This window comes from Phascolarctos cinereus, unplaced genomic scaffold (assembly GCF_003287225.1).
Source record: "Phascolarctos cinereus isolate Bilbo 61053 unplaced genomic scaffold, phaCin_HiC Scaffold_3;HRSCAF=262, whole genome shotgun sequence".
NCBI classification, from domain to species: domain Eukaryota; kingdom Metazoa; phylum Chordata; class Mammalia; order Diprotodontia; family Phascolarctidae; genus Phascolarctos; species Phascolarctos cinereus.
Genome location: NW_027555736.1, coordinates 239,483,397 through 239,499,064, shown reverse-complemented (window position 1 = coordinate 239,499,064; position 15,668 = coordinate 239,483,397). Strand labels below are relative to the sequence as shown.

At 41.5% G+C, this 15,668-nt stretch overlaps 1 protein-coding gene across 4 annotated transcripts in view; it reads right to left on the bottom strand.

Annotated features, from left to right (window-relative positions):
* PPM1A (protein phosphatase, Mg2+/Mn2+ dependent 1A) overlaps nucleotides 1–15,243 on the bottom strand; it is a 59,350-nt gene extending 44,107 nt beyond the window's left edge. For 2 of the 4 annotated variants that reach the window (XM_020986487.2, XM_078151519.1), the window contains exon 1: nucleotides 14,538–14,876. The gene's annotated coding sequence lies outside the window, so the exon portion shown is untranslated. Of the gene's footprint in view, nucleotides 1–14,537; nucleotides 14,877–15,219 lie in introns of those variants that run through there. The other 2 variants (XR_002324499.2, XM_078151518.1) reach the window with 2 other exon arrangements.
* Between the last annotated feature and the right edge of the window lie 425 nt (nucleotides 15,244–15,668).

Here is a 15,668-nt window from a genome sequence, read left to right as displayed (position 1 = left end):
GATTAGAAAGGGTTGAAAATTGCATAGGAAAGGAAGTGGAGATAGAATTGACTTAATTAGCACCATTGAGACTTGGCAAGATAAAGTCCGTAACTGGAATATGGGCTCTAGAAGGATACTTATTTTAAAAAGAACAAGGTAGTTAAAAGGTAGACAGGCACAGTAGCACTGCATAAGAAAATGTGCTTATGTGAAAAAAATCCAGGAACCACCAGGGAGGAGGGAATGGGCAGAACATGGTGGAAAGAATTTGGTTGGTCAACAAGTAGTAAAAAGAGATGTAATATTGTCAGAGTATACAACAGCTGGAAAAAAAAGAGTAAAAAGATGGAGTTCAATAAATGTTGGCAGAGACATAAGGTAGTAATGGAGCACTTCAATTATCTGCTAGTGGTCCTTCTCCCCAAAATGGAATTAACAATTTTTATATATGTTTTCTAAAAGCTTTGCTTTCATATCATTCACTTCTGAATACTCACCCTGAAATCAAATCTCTTATAAGAAACAAAAGTAAACAAACACAACCCAACAGGGTGACCTTATCTGACAACATAGTAACACTTTCCACTCATTCTTCCCACACCTCAGCTGAGAAAGGTGGTATATTTCATTACCTATTCTCCTGGAATAATATTTTTTATAATATTCAGAATTTGGCTTCCTTTTAGTGTTCTTTCCATTTTGATTACTGTAGGCATTGCATATACTGTTCTTTTAGTTTGGCTCAGTTCATGTAAATCTTTCCATGCTTCTCTTTCATGCTTGTCTTTCCTTATACAATCACATTCCATTACATTCATATGCATAATTTGCTCACTAATTCTTCAATCAATGGATATCTTTTCTTCCCGTTTTTTGCTACCACCAAAAAAAAAAAGCTAAAAAATTCAGGAATATATTAAATTTTTTTGTTTGACCTACTTGGGGTATATACCTAGAAATGGGATAAACAGGTCAAACAATATAAACAATTTAGTCACTTTGCTCAAATATTTCTAAATTGTATGTTGGATCAGGTGGGTCAATTGACAGTTCCACTAATAATGTAATAAGTGCCTGTTTTACCACAGCCCTTCCAACATCATCTGTTTCAAGCATTATTGTCATCTTTGAAATTCTGCTTGTTTTAAATTGTATTTCTTTCTCTTTTTTTTTTTGTGAGGCAATTGGGGTTAATGACTTGCCCAAGGTCAAGCTAATGCATATTAAGTATCTGAGACAGGGAACTCAGGTCCTCCTGACTCCAAGGCCAGTGTTCTTTCCACTGTGCCACCGAGCTGCCCCTAAATTATATTTCTCTTATTAGTGATTTGGAGCATGTTTTCATATGGTTGTCGAATAACACGTGATTCTTTTGAAAACAGTTATATATTTGTTAATTACTTCTACGTATTTTGGACATCAGGTTTTGATCAAAGCTATCTAGTCCAAACATTTCCTCACCTAATGTCTTGACTTATCTTAATAATTTCATCCTTCATAATAAGCTAGAGGAATCACTAAAGGAAACTTCAAACTTGGATTTGATTTTCATCAACTAGGAGGAACTGATTACATATTAAGACAATAATTTCCACCTTAAGATTTTTTTCTTACCTTTTTTTTTTTGGTGAGGCAATCAGGGTTAAGTGACTTGCCCAAGGTCACACAGCTAGTGAGTGCAATGTATCTGAGGCCACATTTGAACGCAGGTCCTCCTGACTCCAAGGCTGGTGCTCTATCCACTGCACCACCTAGCTGCTCCTAACCTTAAGATTTTTAATAGGGAGGACTGGAAAGACTGCTTCTTTCCTAATCATGACACAAAATAAAAAGCAATAGGCTGGAAGTAAAGAAACATGAGTTTTACCTCTAATTGTTACTAACTACCTATGTGTCCCTAGGTAAGCCTTTTAATGTCTTTCAGCATCAGTTTCCTCATCTCTAAAATGAGGGACAGAAGCAATATGGTAGAGTGTAATGAGAACTAGCCCAAGTCAGAAGAACAGGATCTGAAGTCCTGCTTCAGATAAGTAACTTGCTATGTAACTCGGGCCAAGGTATAAAACATGGCTAATCTGTATTGGGAGAGAGAGACCACTCAGCAGGAAGCTCCTTATGCCAAATGAAATCACAAGTCTGCATCAAAATTTAAAAAGAAGCAGCTAAGATTGATCTTTCTGGTGTTGTGCTAAAGATCTCAACTTTACAGATGGCAAAGCTTCACAAAAAAAAGGGGAGGGGGGAACCATTTACTCAGAGCTCCCTTTTCTCCCCTTCCTTCCCATTCTAACTCACCCAAAGAATTTGCCAACTTTTTCCTCCTTTACTTCTGTCTTTATATAAAGAGGTAGCACTTCTTGCCAAGCCCATCCCCTCTACAAGCCCCCTTCATCCCTGTGCCTCTTATATTCTCTGGAAGAGTGCCCACTCTTTCAAAATCCTCAATCTTTCTCTGTGTAACAGATTCATTCCTGGTGCCTACACACATTCCATCTCTCTCCCATCAACAATCAATCACCATTAGCTACTGCCCTTGATATCGCCCCTTCTTAGAGAAACTCCTTGAGAAAGTCTAGACTATTAGGTCCCCACTTCCTCTCCTCTTACTTTCTTATTAACCTATAAGCAATCTGTCTTCCAAGCTCATTAGTCAACTGAAATTGCTCTCTCCAAAGTTACCAATAATTCCTTAATTGACAAATTTAATGGCCCTTTTCTCAAATATCATCATTTTTAATCTCTGCAGCCAATGACATTTGATTACTTTCTCCTCCTGGATTCTCTTTCCTCCCTAGGTTTTTACAACACTGTTCTCTTCTGATTCTGCTCCTGTCTATCTGACAGCTCCTTCTCAGTCTTACTTGCTATATTCTTCATCCATATCACACCCACTAACTTTGAGCACCACATAAAAGTTTTGTCCTGGACCCTTTCTTTCTTTCCTCCATACTATCTCTATTGGTGACCATCTCTAATGGGTTCGATTACCATCTCTACGCAAATGATTATTAGTTCTAAATATCCAGCCCCAGTCTCTCTTCTGTGCTCCAATCCTACATCATCAACTGTCTTTTGGCATCTAGACTGGATCTCCTGTAAGCATCTCAGGAATATGTACAAAACAGAACTCATTATCTGCCCCCCTCCAATTCTCCCTTCTTTCCAACTTCCCTATTACTATCGGGAGCACCACCAACTTTTCTGTCACTGAGGATTATAACCTTGGTGTCATCTTCACTTCCTTACTTTCACTCACCTTACATAACCAACATTTGTTATATCTTCTAATTTCTGTTTTCACAGCCTCTCCTAAATATCATCCTCGTCTATCCACTCAAAAAGTCACCCACTCTAATTCTGGCTTTTCTCACCTCTCTCCTGGACTTTTTACTTAGTCTCTCTGCTTCAGACATCTCTCCTACTCCAATTCATCTTCCACTCAACTGCCAAAGTGGTTTGCCTAAGACATAGGTCTAACCATCTCATTCCCTTACTCAATAAACTCTAATGCAGACCTGCACAATCAGCAGCCTGCCAGAGGATTTCGGGCAGCCCTTGAAAAATGTAGAGGAAAACATCCTGACCTCTTCCTACCTTTCCAATCTTCTTCCACTAAATATAACAGCTCCACAAACTCTAAGATCCAGCCACATTATCTTACTGTACTTGACATTCTATCTCCTGACTACATGCTTTTGCACTGGAATGCTATGCCTGGAATGCTCTGCCTGGAATGCTCTCTCTCTCTCTCACCTCCACCCCTCAGTTTCCTTGGATTCTTTCAAGATTCAGGTCAAGGGTCACCTTCTAGAAAGGGTCTTTTCTAGTCCCCCCCCCAGCTGCTAGTGCTTTTCTCTCTAAGATTACCTTCTATTTACTCTCCACAGATCTTATATGTACCTATGTATTTTCATGTTTGTCTCCTTCATTAGAATGACAGTTCCTTGACAGCATGAACCATATTTGCCTTTCTTTATATCCTCAGTACTTAAGCAGTGTTTGGCACATAGATGCTGAGGATTGATGGAGGATATGAGTCAGCATTCATCCATATACTAAATCTATCACATTCATACCAGACACAGTTTTCATAAGCTATCAATGAGTCAAGAGCTGACCTATTCCTACGCAGTAAGAAAAGCTAGACAAAATGCATAACATGCTTGTTTTGCAAGAGAATCAAAATCTCAAACACAGATCCCCTAGAACCATCTTCCTTTTCTTCTACCATGACTCAAGAATGTTTTCCTGCATTAAAATTAATCAACTATTTTCTAAAGTACCATAAGCCCATTCCCATCATTCTCTTTCAATGCACTCTAATAATTACACCAACTTCTCCATACTTATAATGATGACTATTGTGACTTTCTTGTCTCTTCCATAAATTTTAAAGAGAGTACCACAGAAATCTGAGTTACTACAACACTGTAAGCCTACTAGTACAAGATACTTTTCTAGATGCTGAGATACTATTGTTTCCCAATTTGAAAATGTGACGTGAATTTCAAGAACGAAAGTTTAAGCTATCTGTCCAAAGTTATTAACTAGACTCTCCCTATAAATTTTGACACTGTTTACCTCTTGGACCCTCTCTCCTCCCTTGGCTTAGTGACAATGCTCTTGGTTCTCTTGCCTGGCCGATCATTCCTCCTCAGTTTTTGTTTGTTTTATTTTGTTTTTGCCCAATCATTATTTTTCTCCCAACAAGTGGGTTGGGTGTCCCAAAAGGCTATATCTTGAGTTCCATTTTCTCTCTACATTCTTGATGGTCATCACATCAATAACTATCTTGTTCAATTAGCTCTATTCTGATAATTACCAGCTCTTTATATCCAGCCCTCATTTCTCTCATGAACTAAAGTCCCATATATTACTAACTGCCTGCTAGACAGTTGAGACTGTCCCAGAGGCATCTCAAATTCAGCAGGTCCAAAATAGAGCTCATCATGTTTTCTCCCACCCATCCCTTCCCCAAATTTCCTTATTTCTGTTGAGTACACTCAAGTTCACAACCTCAAACCCCCATATCTAGTCAGCTGTCAAGTCTTATTGCTCCTACCCTCAAAACACTCCTCACATGTGTTTCCTTCTTTCCTTTCCAACAGTCCCTACCCTACTTCAAGCCCCCATCATCTCTCATTTCTACTCCTTCAACTGCCTCCTAACTGGCCTCCCTGTCTCCAGTACCTCCTTTATCCAATCTATCCCTCTCTCCTCTCCACTCCTCCCCCACCCTGGCAGCCACCAAACTGATTACTAAAACATAGGTCTGACCATGCCATCCCTACTCAAAAATGTCCAATTGCTCCCTATTTCCCTAAAATACCAACTCCTCACCCTGACATTTAAAATGTTCTATACTATATGACTTCTACTTACCTTTCTTAATATTATTCTCCCCTTCACTATTCCAATACAATTGTACTAACTGGTTAGTCATCCCCTAAATATAACATTCTATGGTCAGCTTCCATGCATTTATACATGTTATTGCTTGCCAAGTGTGAAATGCACTCAGTTCTTTCTCACTTCTACCTTCTACCAGTAGAATCCTTAGCTTCCTTCAAAACATAGCTTAGATGCCACTTCCTAAATAATACCTTTTATAATTAGCACGCTCTTCCTCTCAAAATTACTTTGTACTTAATGTAAGGTCCTTAAGAGGACCTGGTTTATTTTTACTTCTATCTGCAGGACAGAGTCAGTGCTTAATAAGAGTTTGATTTATTGACTTAAGTAGAATGAAGAAAACAACTTAGGTAGTAAAGAAGACCGAACTACAGCCCTTGTTTTATTAAATCCATTGCAGGACCTTGGGCTAGTCACTTAATCTCTCCCAGTCTCAGTTTTCTTATCTGTAAAATGAGAGAATTAGATAAAATAGTCTGTAAGGTTCTTTCTAGTCCTAATATTCTATGATTCTGTGGTTGCTTATAAGGCAATTAAATAAAAACAGAAAAGACTGGTCATTTGAAAGAATCTATGAATGCTGACAACCTTTATTTACATCACAGTAAACTTTTTTCCCTTGATCTCTTTCCATTTCCAGCACTGTTACTAGACAGAGTTCTTTCCATTTCTACCACATGCTTGAAAATTTTTTCTAGAAAGCCTGGTAAGTACCCCAATTATTTTCAGTAAAATTAGTGCTCTAGAATAAAAAAAATGGTCTCTGTACAAGTTTCTAAGGAGTGCTTAGAAACTTTCTTTACAATTCATTTCAAACATTTACTAAGCACCTACTGTTTGCAACCAGGCAGCCAGGTGGCGAAGTGGATAGAGTGCTGGGCCTGGAGTCAGGAAGACTATCCCTGAATTCAAATCTGGCTTCAGACATTTACGAGCTGTGTGAATGAAATAAGTGCATGGAGGAGGCCCAAGCAATGAACTATGAGCAAGGTGAGGAGTAAAAGACTACATTCTGCTGAGGGACAAAAAAGTCAAGGAAGGCCTTGTGAAGAAGATGGCACGAGTCAGTACTTCAACAGCAGTACTTCAACCAATGGAGAATAAAATGGATAGTAAATTAAGTAGCATAGCCTAGATCTCAACCCACATCCTCGGACTCCAAATCCAATGCTTTCCCCTCTGTACTACCATCCAGGCAGCTTGATGGTTCAGTGGCTAAAGCACCAGGCTTAAGGTCAAAAAGATGAGTTCAAATCAAGTTATTATACACACTGCCTAGCTGAGTGATCCTGGGCAAGTGATTTATTAACTGTCTCAGTTTCCTCAATTGTAAAATGTGGATAGGAGCACGTTCCCTCATAGTTGTTGTGAGGATCAAATCAAACAATATTTGTAAAGCACACAGTGGGCATTTAATAATGTGTGTTTCTTTCCTTCCTACCACATTGCCTCCAATAACTGCAAGAATGGTGGTACTGATGACTAAAAATAAAGAAGTTGGAGGGAAGGAGTCTTTTTCGGCAAGAAGATGAAGAGTTCAATTTTGAACATGTTGAATTTAATGACTATGTAAGATATCCATTCTATTTATATGCATAGATATGGGTACAATATGTATAAAATACTTAGATACCTTAGAAAGATTTCCTTGATTAAAACAATTAAGCCTTAAACTATATGCATAGTTGCAAACCATCCTCAAAGAGATTTAGATCTTTCAGTGCTAGAGCTGGAAGAGACCTTAGAAATCAACCAGGCAAATCCCTCATACTATGATGAGGGAATGCAATTACATTATTTTTTAGAAGCAGCTTGAGATAGTGCAGGGGTGGTGAACCTGTGGCCTTGTGAGGCCACATGTGATCCTCTAGGTCCTCAAGTGCAGCTCTTTGACAAAATCCAAACTCAGTCACAGGGCCGCACTTGAGGACCTAAGAGGGCCACACGTGGCCTCAGGGCTGCAAGTTCCCCAACCCTGGACTATGGTGGATAGAGTACTGGACTAGGAGTCAGGAAGACCAGGGTTAAAATCCCACCTCAGACCCTTACCAGCTATGTGGTCCTAGGCAAGTCACTTAACTTCCCTCAGCCTTAGATTCCTCATCTGTCAAACGAGAGGTGGATGATAGCTCTACTATCTTTTACACCTCTAACACAGGATCTCTCCCCTAACAATGGATGACTACTGTATTTTGGGAGGAGACACACAAACCCACCATTTTTGTTGTAACTTTAGGGTCACCTGTGACTTTTTTCACATCTCCCATTCAGCCAAATGGATCTGAATGCCACACTTCTACTTGTTTTACTCTTCCATTCTCAAAGTACACTAACAACTAGGATACAAGGAAGAATGAAATAAGTGCATGGAGGTGGTCGAAGTAATGAACTAGGAGAAAGAGGACAAAGGAGAGACTACATTCAGCTGAAAGAGTCGAGACTTTTTGAAGAAGGTGGCATATAAGTTAGGTTTTGAAGGAAGGCAAGACTTCAACCAATGGAGAGCATCCCCTGGTTTCTACTGGAAATGCTACCATTCTACTAAAGGTTTTTGTTACCACCCACATACACTACTAGAATAGGCAAACAGGTTCTATCACCTCCACTGTATTCTCTTCAGCAATCCACCCACTGTCAAACCCCAGCCAGGGCAAGGTTCCTTATACATAAATCTGGTCAAATCACTCTGTTCAAAACCTTCCAATGACTCATTATTGCTGAGAGAAAAGTTCAGACTTTAGTGCAGAATTCAAGAACTTCTACAACCTTGCTATCACCCTACCTGTTCAGACTTCTCTCATACTACATATGCAACACTAGCCAAACGGGAGTACTCACTACACGGTCCCTGCATTTTCCTGATTCTGTACCTTTGATCACACTATTTTCTATGCTTGTAATGCTCTCTTATCTGGAGAATTCTAGTGTATCCTGATTGGTGGTGCAACGGATAGAGTTCTGGGCCTGGAATTTGGAAGACCTGGGTTCAAATCTGGCCTCAAGACACTTCTTAGCTGTGTGACTCTGGGCAAGTGAGTTTCCTCAGGGATAACCACACCTAGCTCCTAGGGCTCACAAGAGAGGCAATATTTGTAAAGTGTTTAGCACCATGCCTGGCACATAGATGCTAGCTATTGTTGCTACTGTTGTTAACTTTAAAAGCTCAACTCCAATATCACCTCCTCCATGAAAGTTTCCCTAATCCAAGTCAGTAATGACCTTTTCCCAATGGGATCTCACACTCACATACTATTGTTGATAGATATCTGTGTATTTGTCACACCCCTATATTAGACTATAAGCTGCATGTAGTTTCTATTTAACCTTTGTACCTTGCCTAGGGCCTGACACAAGGCTTTTCACACAGTGGGCCCTAAGTATTTCTCTTTCAAGATATCTAAGGGTGAAGCTTAAAACTTTATGATATACTTTAAAGTACTTAATGAAGTATCATACTATACTTTCTTTCTCATAAATCCTCAGTCCTAATCTAACCTTTTTAAAAGCTACATAGAAACTAGGAGACAAAACCATTTGACCATGACATCAAATATTTCTTTTCATCTCATATTTTTGACAGTTAAAAAAATCCTATTTTAAGTATAAGATCATGATTTAGAGCTGGATAGTCACTGAGAGGTTATATAGATTGGTCCCCTGCTTTAACAAATGAGGAAACTAAAACCCAGCAAGGTTGTATTGAGTTTTGAAAAAATAAAATTTCAAAATATTCTTAAGTAAAGCTTTTTTCCAATTAACTTATCTTTTTTATCTCTAAAAGTCAGTTAAAACAAATTCCATGCTCTTTGTCTGAATCACAGAGTCAGAACTACATGGGACCTTTGGTTTCCTGAGCCCAACCAACCTCCCAATGTAAAAATTTCTAAAACTTCCCTGACAGATGGTTGAAAGCATTTAATTCAGCCCATTCTTTATTTTCTAAAATGCCAGAGATTTCTTGGGTTAAACAAAGCTGAAAGGTCCAAAGTATTCTTAGATTAAGAAGTGGAGTAATATTTATTTTCAAATGGTGTTGGTTGGAATGTAGCCCTAACACTTTTTAACAAGCAGCAAGCATCACAGAATAATGCTAAAGAAGATCACCCCTTAAAGGGCAGAAAAAAAAGTTACCTTCTTTCAATCTGTAGTTGTTTTTCAAATCTGTGCAGCCTCTTGCCCTCAGCTTAGTATAGAAGAAAGTGTAATGGACTTGGGTGCCAAAAAAACCCCTAAATATGAAACCTGGTTCATTTACTATGTGACCAATCATTTTTCGGTCATTTCCTACTCTTGGTAACCCCATTTGGGGTTTTCTTGACAAAGATAATGGAGTAGTTTGCCCTCTCCTTCTCCTGCCCATTTTACAGATGAGGAAACTGAGGCAAAAGGAGTTAAATGACTTCCCCAGGGTCACATAGCCATTAAACGTCTAAGGTCAGATTTGAACTCAGGAAGATGAGTTTTCTGAACTCCAGGCCTGGCACTTTATCCACTGTACCACCTAGCTGCCCTACCATGTGACTATAGGCCAGCCATTTATCTTCTTAGGCTTAATTTCTTCATTTCTAAAATGAAGTATTTAAAATACCTATTTCAGAAAGCTGTTAGGAAAATGTGTTACACATAATTACAACATTAAGCTCTGAATTTTTATGATACAGATTCAGATCACTTAATTCAGGCTACAAATAAGAAGATTATAGAAACATTAATATAAGGCAGTCAATGCATCGCCCACCTACAATATTAATACCTGTAGAAAACTTAGATATATTTGTCTATTGCTCATTCACTGTTTTTAAATCCATTTCTGAGACAAAAAAAAATACAATATATATTGATACATTCCTCCTTTTTATTGGAATTTTAAAGTCTCATGGATTTTAGAAGGTACAAACAGGAGCACACTTCTCATGCATTCTCCCTAGATTCTCCTACCTGTTTCAGCAACAGGGAAACTGAGTAAGGGATGATCTACTACACACCTAGGAAATGCAGAGGTCAAACTCTCTAGGAGTGTATTACGGAAAAGTCAAGACTATCACCAAAGTATACAACTTGGCTATTTGATACGAATGGGGTAAGGTAAGGTACGAGTGAAATTAACCTGGTATTTAGTATCATTATTAATAAATACAACTGACTAAAAGAACAAAAGGCTAGCTTTATTACAGGTGTTATCACTTGGGTTTTAAAACATTTCTTCATAAAAATGGTTTCAGAAGAAAAGAATGAATTTTGCTATTTTGAGGATGTAAGGCCACTTCATTGTTACCTACCTGCTTTAATACACTTCTCGCATACCCAAGGATTACGTATGGCATACTTTGTTTCACCTTACTGCTCAGCTCTTACACAACTCTGGTGGAACTGAGGCTAGTCAATCAATGAGCAAGTATTTGTAAATCTCCTACAGAGAACACAAAAAGCCAGAAGAGTACATCCCCTCAAGGAGTTTGCGTTCTGGAAGGTTGGGGGAGAGGCAAGCAAGGACAGACAAGTAAAGTCCTCAATTATTGCCTACCTATGTGAATGTCAGTCTCTCCATGATTTTATGTGCTCTGAGGGTAAGTAAGGACTGTTTCATTTACATCTCAAGAGGTTAAACACAGTGCCTAGCAAGAGTTTAAGAAATGGTTTTTGACCGATGCAAATAAAAAATACATACAAAGTAAATGCCAGAGAATTTGGAGTGGAGGCAGTGAAACCAGCTGGGGTGGGAAGAAGAGTGAGATGGATCAAGAAGGTTCTTATAGAGAAGATGATGCCCAAACTGAGTTTTGATCTTGAAAGAAACTAGGGTTAGCTATTCTAAAAGCAGAGAGGGAAGGGCATGAATCTCAGGCATGTGGACACACACTGTGCAAAGGCACAGATGGAAGAAAGAAGGTGCTAGGTGAGAAACGACCAGTAGGACATCAACCCTGGGCTGTAGAATGGGTAAAGGCGAACAATAATAAAATTCTACTATTAATGGGCAGCTAGGTGCACAGAGTGCCAGGCCTGGAATCTAGCCTCACATCTTCCTGAGTTCAAATGTAGCCTCAGGCACTTACAACCAGTGTGACCCTGGACAAGTTATTTAACCCCTGTCTGTCTCAGTTTTCTTAAATGTAAAATGAGCTAGAGAAGGAAATGGGGCCAAGAAGAGTCGGACACAAGAGTCGGACACAACCGAACACTAATCATAACAAATAATTATAAAATTTACATATGGTTTTACAAACATCTCATTCTTATCATAGCAACTCTGGGAAGCGGTTCTTTTATTATCCCCATTTCACAGGTGAAGAAACCAAAGCATAGAAAGAAAGTGATACACCCTGGGTCACACAGCTGGGATGAGTCTAAAAAAGACTTGAACTCAATTCTTTTTGATTCCAGGTCCAGCACTCACCCACCCGGACAATCAGTTAATGTGTACTAAAAAGGTAGACTGGAGCCAGATTACTCATGGATCAATATCTCTGAATTTTTTTTTTATGATGGGGCTAGTTTCATGTTGAAAAATAAAATACCAAATTCAGAGGGCACAAGTTTCAAGTGAATATATTCCTGTTACTTGTTTAATGTTTTAAGTAAATGATAAATTATAGGAAATTTAATAATTATGTAAGTCTAGTCAAGATAAGATCCAGCTCGAATTGGCAGAAAAACCTTTGTAATGGGGTGGTATAACGCCATTCACATCAACTATCAAGTGTGAATTACTTGTACAGGCTTGTAGTTTCAGCTAGCTTTTTTCTAGTTACTGCCATCCTCCTACCAAGAGTTTCTCATAGCAATATCCCTAGACTTCCCAAAGGGAAAAAAAAGATCAGCAAAGCCTCTCTACAGAAATACTTTTTCCAGAGACCAAATCACACACCAATTCAGAATTCCGAATACAAAAAAAAACCACAATGTTGAAAGGATATATGTTGTATGTATAAAGGATAAGTACTTCAAATAACACTCAATAGAGAGCATAATCCTGAAATATGTTATATAAAATCCTTGAAAAAACCAATTATGGTAACTCAAAAGAACTCCAGTCTCCCTCAAAATATGTTTAGGCTTATCAACTTTCAACTTCTTTGGGCCTCAGATTATATATACAATGAAAATACAGTGAAAAACATGAAATTATAGCTAATCATGATTTTAATGCTTTAGAAGCTTTTACTGAAAAGTGCTGTAATTCTATGACTTGCTGAAATGCATAAACTGAGGTAATTCTTAACAAGATTTAGAAATATGCTCCATGCCTATGAGCTAAACAAAAAAAGGCTAGACATTAAGATTCCGTAATTAATTTCTGATCACAGAAGGGTAATGTAGTTTTGTGTTTAAATGTATTATGCTGAAAAAGTGAAACACATGATCTTATGTATCAAGTAAGAAATTGCTGGATGAGTTACACTTTTCTCAAGCAATTATTAAGAACCTATTCTCTGGATCAGTTTCCTCATCTACAGATTAAGGATGCTGGACTAGATGATTTCTTAAGGCTTCTTTCAAATTTCCGAGTTTATAAAGCTCTGTTTACCTGAAGACATAGGATCATAGATTAATAGAGCTGGAATGCATGTAATGTAAATCATGTAATCCACCTCCTTCATTTTTACACATAAGGAAAATGAAGGCCCAAGGAAGCGCTGTGACTTAACCAAGATCACACTGATTCTAAGCTGCCTGTATTTGAACCCAAACCCTCCCACCCCAAATTCAGCACTTTCTCCACTGTACCACACACACACACACACCCCCCTCTCACTTTGCTTTTGTAGGCATATCATTTTCAATGGTTGTAACACTGACATCTATGTAGCACTTCAAAGGTTTACAAAATTCAAATCTTGCAAAGTTTAAGGGATATTTCTTTGAAAAATTCTGAAATCTCCAAGCTCACTCAAAGACCCAAAGATGTCTTACTGTTGGAAAAATATGACTTTATTCTAGCAAAAACTACCATACTTTAAATCACCTCTCTAACACATCCTGCTGATCAGTTCGTCATGGGCTTAGCAGGCAAATGGACAAAATTAAGCCGGCTTCTCCAGTAGAACAATTCGAATTAAATGATTTTTTAAACACCGTGTTTAATGCAGGAAGAGGAAAAGAAAGAGGAGTGCTCGCCGGATCACGTTTTCAGAATCTAATAAATTTATGGGCCCAATGTTTAAAACATGCAAAGCTACACCAACCGGACTTCAACTACACTGTGTATCACCAAGAATTGTTTACTCCTTTCTAGGACCACTGCTTAAAGACTAAGAGGAAAATTCATACAATTAATTTTAACAGATTTGGTTCCCGTTTAGCCAACAACAACCAATCGTTAAAATTTAAATGCCTCCCTAGACAGACTCAAATTTAAAAGCCAGCCCCTAACTTATCTACTCCCCTCCCCAGCCACCCTTCCCATCACCTAAATGTTCTCTACAACCTCTCCCCAAAACAAACTCCAAGGCAAACATGGCTTAATCAACTAACTACCTGAAGCAAAACCATACAGACTTTGCTGCCTCCGGTGTAAGAATTGTTCCCACATTTGGATCCTGACCATCTCAGTCAAAACCTGATCACTTCTTTGCCCCACGAGTCAGGGCACAGGCCGACCAAGTACAAGGCTGATGGAGGCGGGGGGGGGGGGGGGGGAATCTGGGCTATTTCAACATCCAGCACCTTCCTATCTCCCTTCAGAGGAGAAAAAGTTCGGAAAGCCGGTGGTCCTAGCAAGCCCAGGGAGGTCCGAGGGAAGAGGCCAGTGAGGAGGGGTGAGGGGGAGAAGGGGAGGGAGGGGCCGGAGAGGGTCGCCTTCCCTTCCTCCTCCTCCGACACAAACACTCCCCGCCCCAGGAGGAAGCGTTAACCCTCGAGCTGCTCCCCGCGGGCGCCTCCCGAGCTCCTCCGGCCGCTCGTCTCCTCCGAGGGGGAGGCCGGGTAAGGGGGGTGGGGTTGCTGGGTGTTCCCGGGAGTGCCCGAGCAGCCGCCCCAGCTTGTTTACAGGCCCCGGGCCTGGCCAGGCCGCTGCCTCCTCCTCCTCCTCCACCCTCCCCTCCCCTCCCCCTCCCCCCTTCAGGAGGAGCCGCCGTCGCCGCCGCGCAGCCCCCGGAGCGGCCTCCCCCTCCCGGGCCCTGCGTCCCCGGCGCGGGGCTTACCGAAAGCGGCCGAAGAAGAAGCGGGTCCCCGGTCCGAGGCGGTGGCGGCGGCTCGGCAAATGAGGGGCAAGGGAAGGGGGGAAGGGAAAAGGGGAGGGGGGTCACCGCACGTCGCGGGCCGGGCCGGGTCGTCCGGGAGGAGGGAAGGGGAGGGGGGAAGAGGCGGAACGCGTCTGGGACCCCGGCTCGTGGCGCCCTCGCCGCCGCTCAGATCATCGCAGGCATCGGGACGGAGGCGCGGAGCGGGTCCCGGAGGGGAGCAAACGGCGAGTTCATCGCTGGCGGGCCCCGCCGGCCCCGGGTCGGTCTCTCCGCCCCCTCCCCCCACCCCCGCCCCAGCCACCCGGTCCCGCGATCCAGCCGCACCGAGTCCCCGAGCTCGGGGCTGAGGAAGCGCCGAGACCCGGTTGTCTCGCTCCCAAGCGCGCTCCCGCCTCTAATGTCGCTGCCGCCTCCGCCTCCTCCAGCGCGCACGCGCGCACGCGCGCTCACGCCCCACTCCCTCCTCCTCCTCTTCCTCCTCTCCCTTCCCCCCTTTCCTTCTTCCCTCCTCCCCTTCCTCTCCCCCCTCCACAGCTGCGGCGCCTTGTAGCAGCTGGAAAGACCCGGATGTTGTTGGGCTGGAACTTCTGCAAGGGTAAGGTGGAGGAGGGGCGGGTTAGGAATGACATAATTCCCCTACCCCATCTTCACTCGGCGGCCGCCGCCACCCTGCGAGGGACTGGAGAGAACGAGAGCTCGCTCGCGCTGGTCTGTGTCTGTAGGAGGGGGGGCGGGGGCTCCCACCTTGGCATACACCCCGCCCCCAGCCCCCCCTCCCCCCGCCGCACGCCCAGTGCACACATCCTGGCTGCTAGCATAGTCTCCTGACCTCGGTGTGATTGAGAAAGTGCTTGTTTTGTTCTGAGCCGCGTAGAGTGTGCTCCCAAAAATAGCCCTTCGGAAGGCTGCTTGTAGGCAGAGCTTGGTTTCTGATGAAGACTACATGAATTGTAACCGCCCGCACTAGGCCTTCACATCTCTTAAGCTAGACCTGAAACCCAAATAACCTGTGTGTGTACCCACATCCTATGCACACCTCTAGTTTGATCCCCTTAAACAGTTTTTCTTCCAGATGATTTTCTGAATATA